Source organism: Canis lupus, chromosome 5, assembly GCF_011100685.1.
Source record: "Canis lupus familiaris isolate Mischka breed German Shepherd chromosome 5, alternate assembly UU_Cfam_GSD_1.0, whole genome shotgun sequence".
NCBI lineage: Eukaryota > Metazoa > Chordata > Mammalia > Carnivora > Canidae > Canis > Canis lupus.
In genome coordinates this window covers 34,896,293-34,905,310 of record NC_049226.1, presented here as the reverse complement: position 1 = coordinate 34,905,310, position 9,018 = coordinate 34,896,293, and the positions used below count along the sequence as shown (strand labels likewise).

Genomic DNA, 9,018 nt, shown 5'->3' with positions numbered 1-9,018 from the left:
ACAAATCTGCCTGATGCTGCCAAGGGGCTGAAGAAATGCACAGAATGTGCTATTCTAGGCCACTTGTTTATTTTTCTCTTAATGCTGAATAAATAAAAACTCTAGTAAACTTATAAATTAAAGCAAACTCATTTTTTCATTTGCAAATTATTTACTCTCAAGTATAGTTCTCACCTAGCTATTTTTTATACTACATATGGCTTTGCCAAGCATTCAATATTTTGTATCTCCATCACCACTCAGCATCCCCTTTCCCACCCCTACTACTCCCCATATACACATACAAGTATCTTTTGCTGGACTTGAATTTATTAACTCTCTCTAGATCATTACAAATTATTAAGGAAGACATTCCCTAAGGCTGCCTCTCTAGACAGGGTCCATTGACTGATCCACTTCACAAGTAGTTATTGAGCATCTACTCTGTGCTAGGCACTGTTTTTTTTTGTTTGTTTGTTTTAGAGATTTTATTTATTTATTTATTCATAAGAGACAGAGAGAGAGAGAGAAAGAGAGAGAGAGAGGCAGAGACACAGGCAGAGGGAGAAGCAGGCTCCATGCAGGGAGCCTAATGTGGGACTCCATCCCAGAACTCCAGGATCATGCCCTGAGCCAATGGCAAGCACTAAACCGCTGAGCCACCCAGGGATCCCCTAGGCACTGTTTTATGTTCTGTGCATACAGCAGTGAGCTCCTGCCCTCTGAGAAGTTACATTCTACAAGAGTAGAAAGGCAACCAACAAATAAGGCACATAACATGTCAGATGGTAAGTTTTAGTGGGAAATAAATAAGTAGGGTCAGGCTCCCTGTTCATCAGGAGTCTACTTCTCCCTCTCCCTCTGAACCTCACCCCCTGCCCCACTCCTATCCTCCCTCTTAAATAAAATCTTTAAAAAAAAAAAAAAAAAAGACTTTTGAGTGGAGATCTGCAGGAACCAAGTGAGTAAGCCAAGTGAGTATGTGAGGTCAGAATACTTCCAGGCAGGGGGAAAAACAGAAAATGCCCTGGAGTAGGGGCAGGTGGGCATATGGCAAGGGCTGGAGAATGAGCAAAATAAAGAGTTATGACATAGGAGAGGAACCAGGGGCCAGATATTGTACAGCCTGAGGGTTTCTCCACAGAGTTGTGTTTTTACTCAGAGATGTGAAAGCCTTGGAGGGTTTAAAGTAGAGAAGACATAATATAGCACACATTTAAAAAAAAATTACTCTGGCTGCCACGTTGAGAAACAGACTGAAGGTGGCAAGTGTAGAAACTGGGAGACTAGGAAGGAGCCTACAGTAAAATAAAAGATAACAAATGACAGTGGTTCATACTGGAGAAACAGCCCTGGGAAATTATGAGAGTGCAGGATGCTAGGTGTATTATGAAGGTAGCACACAAGAATTTTCTGACCAAATGAATGAGAAAATCAGAGAGGAAGAGAAGGGGAAAAAAACCTTCAGAAAAGAAGGACAAAAGATTATGCAAGAAAGAAGTGGCAGAATGCAAACATTAGGAATTTGGTCTCCAGAAAGAGGGAGTCAGTACAGCAAAAATGGTGACTTTACATAAGACTATCTTATGGGCTCCTGTCCCTCTTGCAGCATCTACTCTCCCCTACCTCCCAACCCTGTCAGCTTCAGTCTTTTACAGTATAAATTGTACAACCCACATTCTCAAATATGTCTAAGATTACTAACAAAAGTTTAAAATGAAAAAAATTCAAAATAAATAAAATTTCTCAAGGAAAATTTTAGATCAAAGAGAAAATCAAAACTACAATCACAAAAACTTCTAGGAGTAAACATGAGAGTAAATCTTTGTGACTCTGGCTTAAGCAAAGATTTCTTAGCTACATCTCCAAGAGTACAAGCCAGGAAATAAAAAACTGATAAATTGGACTTCATCAAAATGTAAAGTTTCTGCTCTTTGAAAACACTGTTAAAAAGGATGAAAAGATAAGCCACAGATGAACGTATTTGGAAATTACATCCCTGATAAAGGACTTGTATCCAGAAGACTTAAAGAGGTCTAAAAACTCAAAATAAATAAATAAATAAATAAATAACCTAATTTCTAAAGAGCCAAAAGATTTAAAATAAACATTACACCACTTCATACCTGTCAGAATGACAGGTGTTGGCAAGGATGTGTTAAAAAGGGAGCCCTCATGCACTGGTAGCAGGAATGGAAACTGGTGCAGCCACCATGGAAAACAGTATGGAGGTTCCTCAAAAATTTTTAAATAGGACTACCCTACAACCCAGCAAACTCACTTCTGCAGATTTATCTGAAAAAAAAAATGAAAACTCTAAGTTGAAAAGATACATGCACTAACTACCACCACACTACCCCCAGACATGTTCACTGCACAATTATTTACAGTAGCCAAAATACGGTAGCAACAATTAGTGTCCACCAGTAGATGAATGGATTAAAAAATTGCGATATATATATACATATCTGTACATATACATGTGTGTATACATACATATGTGCATATGTGTATATATATATATACACACACACACACACTATATAATGGACGATTATTCAGGCATAAAAAAAGAATGCAATCTTCCCATTTGCAACATGGATGGACCTTCAAGGTTATTACACTACATGAAATTAGTCAGAGTAGGACAAATACCATGTGATTTCACTTATATGTGGAATCTAAAAAAAAATAAAATAAATGAACCAACAAAATAAACTCATAAATACAGAAAACAGTGGCCGCTGGAGGGGAGGGAATGGTGAAACAAGTGTAATAGCCTCCAAATAGAAACAACCCATATGTCCATAAACAAGTGAATGGAGAAACGAACTATGGTAAATCTGTACAATGGAATGTTACTTAGCATTAAAAATAAATTACTAACATATAAAAAAGTGAACAAATCTCCAACTAATTATGCTGAGTAAGGTAGACAAACCCTCCCCCAAAAAAGTGTAAACTCTATTACTCCTTTTACATAAAATTCTAATATATAAAAACTAATCTGTAGTGACTGAAACCTGACCAGTGGTCACCAGGAAGAATTACAAGAAGCAGAGGACTTAGGGATAATAGGACATGTTCATTACCTTGACTCAGATGATGGCATCACAGCATACACATATGCCAATACACTTTAAATATGTGCTTTTATATTATGTCAGCTATACCTCCATAAAATTGTTTAAAACTTCTCACTGAGGGAAATAATACAATCACCATGTTTTGGCAAAATTAATAATCTGAATGCTATATGTCAAACTTAAAAGCTAGAGTTTTAAATTCTGATAGGAATTGTATTAAATCTGCTTATCGGTTTGCTAGAATTGACATATTTACTATGTTGATTCTTCCAATTCACGAATGTGGTATGTCTCTCTATCTGTATCTTTCCTGAATTCTTTAATCAGTGGTTTTATAGTTTTTGACATACAGAATCCCACTTTTTTTTATTTTTTAATTTTTATTTATTTATGATAGTCACAGAGAGAGAGAGAGAGAGAGAGAGAGAGAGAGGCAGAGACACAGGCAGAGGGAGAAGCAGGCTCCATGCACCGGGAGCCCGACGTGGGATTCGATCCCGGGTCTCCAGGATCGCACCCTGGGCCAAAGGCAGGCGCTAAACCGCTGCGCCACCCAGGGATCCCCCACTTTTTTTTTTAGATTTACATCTAAATTTTTCTTTTCCTTTCTTTTTGTTTTTTAGCTACTATAAATGGTACTATATTTCTAATGTCGGTATCCACATTTTCATTACTAGCATACATCATATACAAATACAATTGATTTGTGTATGAAACCCTACTGAACTCACTTAATAGTTTTGCAGTTTTTTTATAAATCCTTGTGATCTCCTACCTAGACAAACATGTCATCTGGGAAAACCACATTTCAAAGTGAATCTAAATTAAAATTAAGTCCAAAACTACAATAATAAATTTGGGAGAGAGGACAGTCTGAGATTTTACCCCAAAAATAAAACCAAACTTATTGAAATAAGTTTATTTTGTTATATTTTACAAGATTTAGCTTGTAATTGCAACTCTCTGCTAATCTTTAGACTAAATACATGCTATAACATCCCTTATGCTGAATTCTGCAATGCAATCACAAAGAATGTCCTTTTTTGCAAAAATGTGTGATGGCTTCACTGGTATCTTTAAGGGCCTTCCTAATCCTTTGATTCTGAACTCATTATTGTGAAACAATTATTAGATCCATTTTCAGTTCAACTGTTAACTAGTTAAGTTCAATGCTGCTGCATTCATATTGATCAATGGCTTTTCAAAATTCAAGCAGATTTCTAATACCACTTCCACCAACTTCATTAAATTCTGCAATTTTTGCAAGATTTGTCATCTTTTTGCAAGTAGGTTGCTGCATTGATTATGGCATATTTACAACATTTGATGATCATGATCATTAGTATTTTTTGCTTTCCTATGCAAAAACACAATCTCCATCACTGTGGAGACTCCAACAGCAGGGACTCCATTATTGCAAACCTTAAAACATCTGTAGCCTTTGACCACAAAATTTACTATTTTATAAATTTCATAATTAAAGATATGCATAAACATATGTGCACATAGGTTTACTAGAATATTCCAAGGAACAAAAAATTAGAGCACCATAAATTCCTAACAATAGAAAACCAGTTAAGTATGTTATGGTACATTCACAGGATGGAGTGTTAAGTAACTATTAAAAAATCATGATGTGGGGGCCAGGCCTGGGTGGCTCAGTCAGTTAAGCCTCGGACTCATGGTTTTGGCTCCGGTCATGATCTCAGTCATGAGAACAAGCCCTGCATCAGGCTTCCTGCTCAGCCCGGAGTCCGCCTGAGACTCTATCTCTCTGCCCCACCCTCCCCCTCACCTCTCTCAAGTATATAAAATCCTTAAAAAAAAAATGATGTGGAAGAAGAGTTAACATACAAAACTTTTCATCATCTCTTAAATTTTAAAGGCAAGACACAAAAACATGCCTATTGGCTGTGTATATGTTTAAAAACTTGTTTTTAAAAATTGTGTAGAGGGCAGCCCAGGTGGCTCAGCAGTTTAGTGCCACCTTCAGCCGAGGGTACGATCCCCGGGTCCTGGGACTGAATCCGTCCGGCTCCTTGCATGGAGCCTGCTTCTCCCTCTGCCTGTGTCTCTGCCCCTCTCTCTGTGTCTCCCATTAATAAATAAATAATTTTTTTTAATTGTGTAGGGGTCAGCCCCGGTGGCCCAGTGGTTTAGCGCTGCCTTTAGCCCAGGGTGTGATCCTGGAGACCCCAGGATCGAGTCCCATGTCGGACTCCTCGCAGGGAGCCTGCTTCTCCCTCTGCCTATGTCTCTGCATCTCTCTGTGTCTCCCATGAATAAATAAAATCTTTAAAAATTGTGTATATGTTTACAAATATGGGGTGAAATAGATCAATGGAACAGAATAGAGAATCCAGAAGTGGACCCTCAACTTTATGGTCAACTAATATTCGACAAAGGAGGAAAGACTATCCACTGGAAAAAAGACAGTCTCTTCAATAAATGGTGCTGGGAAAATTGGACAGCCACAGGCAGAAGAATGAAGCTAGACCATTCTCTTACACCATACACAAAGATAAACTCAAAATGGATGAAAGATCTAAATGTGAGACAAGATTCCATCAAAATCCTCAAGGACAACACAGGCAACACCCTTTTTGAACTTGGCCACAGTAACTTCTTGCAAGATACATCCATGAAGGCAAGAGAAACAAAAGCAAAAATGAACTATTGGGACTTCATCAAGATAAGAAGCTTTTGCACAGCAAAAGAAACTGGAGGGTATTATGCTGAGTGAAATAAATCAACTGGAGAAGGACAAACATTATATGGTCTCATTCATTTGGGGAATATAAAAAATAGTGAAAGGGAATAAAGGGGAAAGGAGAAAAAATAAGTGGGAAATATCAGAAAGGGAGACAGAACATGAAAGACTCCTAACTATGGGAAACGAACTAGTGGTGGTGGAAGGGGAGGAGGGCGTGGGGTGGGGGTGACTGGGTGGCGGGCACTGAGGTGGGCACTTGATGGGAGGAGCATTGGGTGTTATGCTGTATGTTGACAAATTGAACACCAATAAAAAATAAATTTATTAAAAAAAAAAGAAACAGTCAACAAAACTAAAAGACAACCTACAGAATGGGAGGAGATATTTGCAAATGACATATCAGATAAAGGGCTAGTATCCAAGATCTATAAAGAACTTATGAAACTCAACAGCAAAGAAACAAACAATCCAATCATGAAATGGGCAAAAGACATGAAAAGAAATTTCACCAAAGAAGACATACACATGGCCAACAAGCACATGAGAAAATGCTCCGCATCATGGGCCATCAAGGAAATACAAATCAAAACCACAATGAGATACCACCCACATCAGTGAGAATGGGTAAAATTAACAAGCCAGGAAACAACAAATGTTGGAGAGGATGTGGAGAAAGGGGAACCCTCTTGCACTGTTGGTGGGAATGTGAACTGGTGAAGCCACTCTGGAAAACTGTGTGGAGGCTCTGCAAAGAGTTAAAAGTAGATCTGCCCTATGACCCAGCAATTGCACTGCTGGGGATTTACCAGTGAAACGCCGGGACACCTGCACCCCGATGTTTCTAGCAGCAATGTCCACAATAGCCAAACTGGAAGGAGCCTCGGTGTCCATCGAAAGATGAATGGATAAAGAAGATGTGGTTTATGTACACAATGGAATATTACTCAGCCATTAGAAATGACAAATACCCACCATTTGCTTCGACATGGATGGAACTGGAGGTTATTATGCTGAGTGAAATAAGTCAATCGGAGGACAAACATTATATGGTCTCATTCATTTGGGGAATATAAAAAATAGTGAAAGGGAATAAAGGGGAAAGGAGAAAAATGAGTGGGAAATATCAGTGAGGGAGACAGAACATGAGAGACTTCTAACTCTGGGAAATAAACTAGTGGTGGTGGAAGGGGAGGTGGGCAGGGGGTTGGGGTGACTGGGTGACAGGCACTGAGGCACTTGGCGGGATGAGCACTGGGTGTTATGCTATATGTTGGCAAATTGAACTCCAATTAAAAAAATACGTAAAAAAAATATATGGGGTGAAAAGTACAAAAGAATTTAGCCCAAAATTTAGATAAACTCCTAAAATTTTAGGAGTGATTTAAGTTTTTCCTTTGAAGTGTGATTCAATTTTTCAGTCTTTCTGTAACATAAACGCTAGCTGTGGAAACTTTATTTAAGCAATCTCTACGCCCGACATGAGGTTTGAATTCACCATCCCGAGATCAGGAGCCCCACACTCCATGGACTGAGCCAACGAGGCACCCCTAGATCTTGGAATTTTTTTTAAAGGCTCATATTTTTTAAGTAAAGAAACAAGGGACGCCTAGGTGGCTCAGTGGTTGAGCGTCTGCCTTTGGCTCAGGGCGTGATCCCGTGGTCCTGGGATCGGGTCCCGCGGAGCCTGCTTCTCCCACTGCCTGTGTCTCTGCCTCTCTCTCCGTGTCTCTCGTGAACGAATAAATAAAATATTTAAAAATAATAATAATAAATAAAATAAACAAAAGTAACCCGCTCCTTACGGAGATTTCACATCCACATCTCCTCAAAGAGGTGCATATAACTGAGTAGAAAGGTGAAGAGGAGAGGGTCATTTGATGGATGAGCTCATTGGCACAGCTGCTAAAAAGCGGCTGCCCTCCTCCAAGCCTTGGGAGGGGATTAACATTCCAGGGCCAACACAGCAGCTGTCAGGGAGCAAACCTAAATTCTGCCTCCGGGGCCGGGGCCGTGGCAGAGGTTCGGGCACATGTGACACATACCAGTGTCCCCGGCCACCTTCGCGGCGGCCTTCAGGGGTCACATTTCCCTAAGCGGGAAGCCCAAGAGTCAGCCGTAGGCAGAGAGGAAGAACTTGACTGGAGGATGGATTTACCAGCCTTGGTTCCTCCCCTGCCCTGGTTCCCAGGCCTCCGCCAAGATGCTGCTCGGAGCCCACTAGGAAAAACAAAGCCCGCCCGGTGATGAAGGGACAGAAACAGCTCTCTTTGGGGGAAGCACCCAGGAAAAGCGCTTTTCTTCTCTTGCGGGCCTCCTGACCTTCACAGGAGGGCGGCCTGTGTCCTCAGCCCCTTCTCGGAAACCAGGGTTCAAGGCTCTCTCTCTCTCTCTCTCTCTCGCTCTCGCTCTCGCTCTGGGAGACGGGAGACGGGAGCCCTAGTTGCAAAGGTTCAAAGGGCAAAGGGTCCAAAGGGGTCAAATGAGGAGGCACCGGGTGAGGAGCGCGGCTGGGAGGCGTGGTGCCTTCTGAGCATCACAACCCTACACTTCCCCAGGATTCCACCAACAGCGCCGCGGACGCCCGGGGGGGCGGAACCCGAACTAGTTTCGGCATGACAGATCACAGAAGCACATTCACTTTACAACCGCATGCCACGTGGCTCAAGAACTTTCCAGAAATGTTCTTCGGGCACCCCACCCCCACCCCCGCCTTCAAAATTCACTCCCCAGTCCCAATCTCATCCCTTCGCCGCCGCACTGCCTCAGGAGGCTATTCTCTGTCACCTCCAGCAAGAAATGAACGGGGGCGCAAACCCCTCCCGCCTGGCGAACCCCCGACTCGCACACTCACTGTGCGGGCGCCGCTGTCGCCTCACGCCAGGCATCGATCGTGGCGGCGGATCACTTCCGGCCTCTCCATCCTTCCACCCGACTCCTCCCATGATGCTCTAGGGCCCACCGGAAGTGGCCCCTCCCCTCTCCGGGAATTGAAACATTGTTTCTTTCCAGTGGTCCGGCAGTGTGTCCGTCAAAGCTCAGGACAGGTGTCTTTTCCCGCGTTTCCAGAGCCGTGACCCAACACCCCCGTCCAACCCCCAACCTGAGAACCAGCTTTTTATCCCCCCTGCCTACACAACAGTGTCTTCAGGAGCCATTCATTTGTGGAGTGGAGAGCAGACACCAAATTCTGCTCTGCAGGAGGAAGCAGAGCTGCTTATAATAGGGCCAACACTCGGGACA

The 9,018-nt window shown here is 41.9% G+C and overlaps 1 long non-coding RNA gene across 3 annotated transcripts in view; it reads right to left on the bottom strand.

Moving 5' to 3' along the window:
• LOC111095890 overlaps window positions 1-8,732 on the bottom strand; it is a 57,496-nt gene extending 48,764 nt beyond the window's left edge. For all 3 annotated transcript variants that reach the window (XR_005359502.1, XR_005359501.1, XR_005359503.1), the window contains exon 1: window positions 8,630-8,732. This is a non-coding gene — a long non-coding RNA (uncharacterized LOC111095890). The remainder of the gene's footprint in view (window positions 1-8,629) is intronic.
• Between the last annotated feature and the right edge of the window lie 286 nt (window positions 8,733-9,018).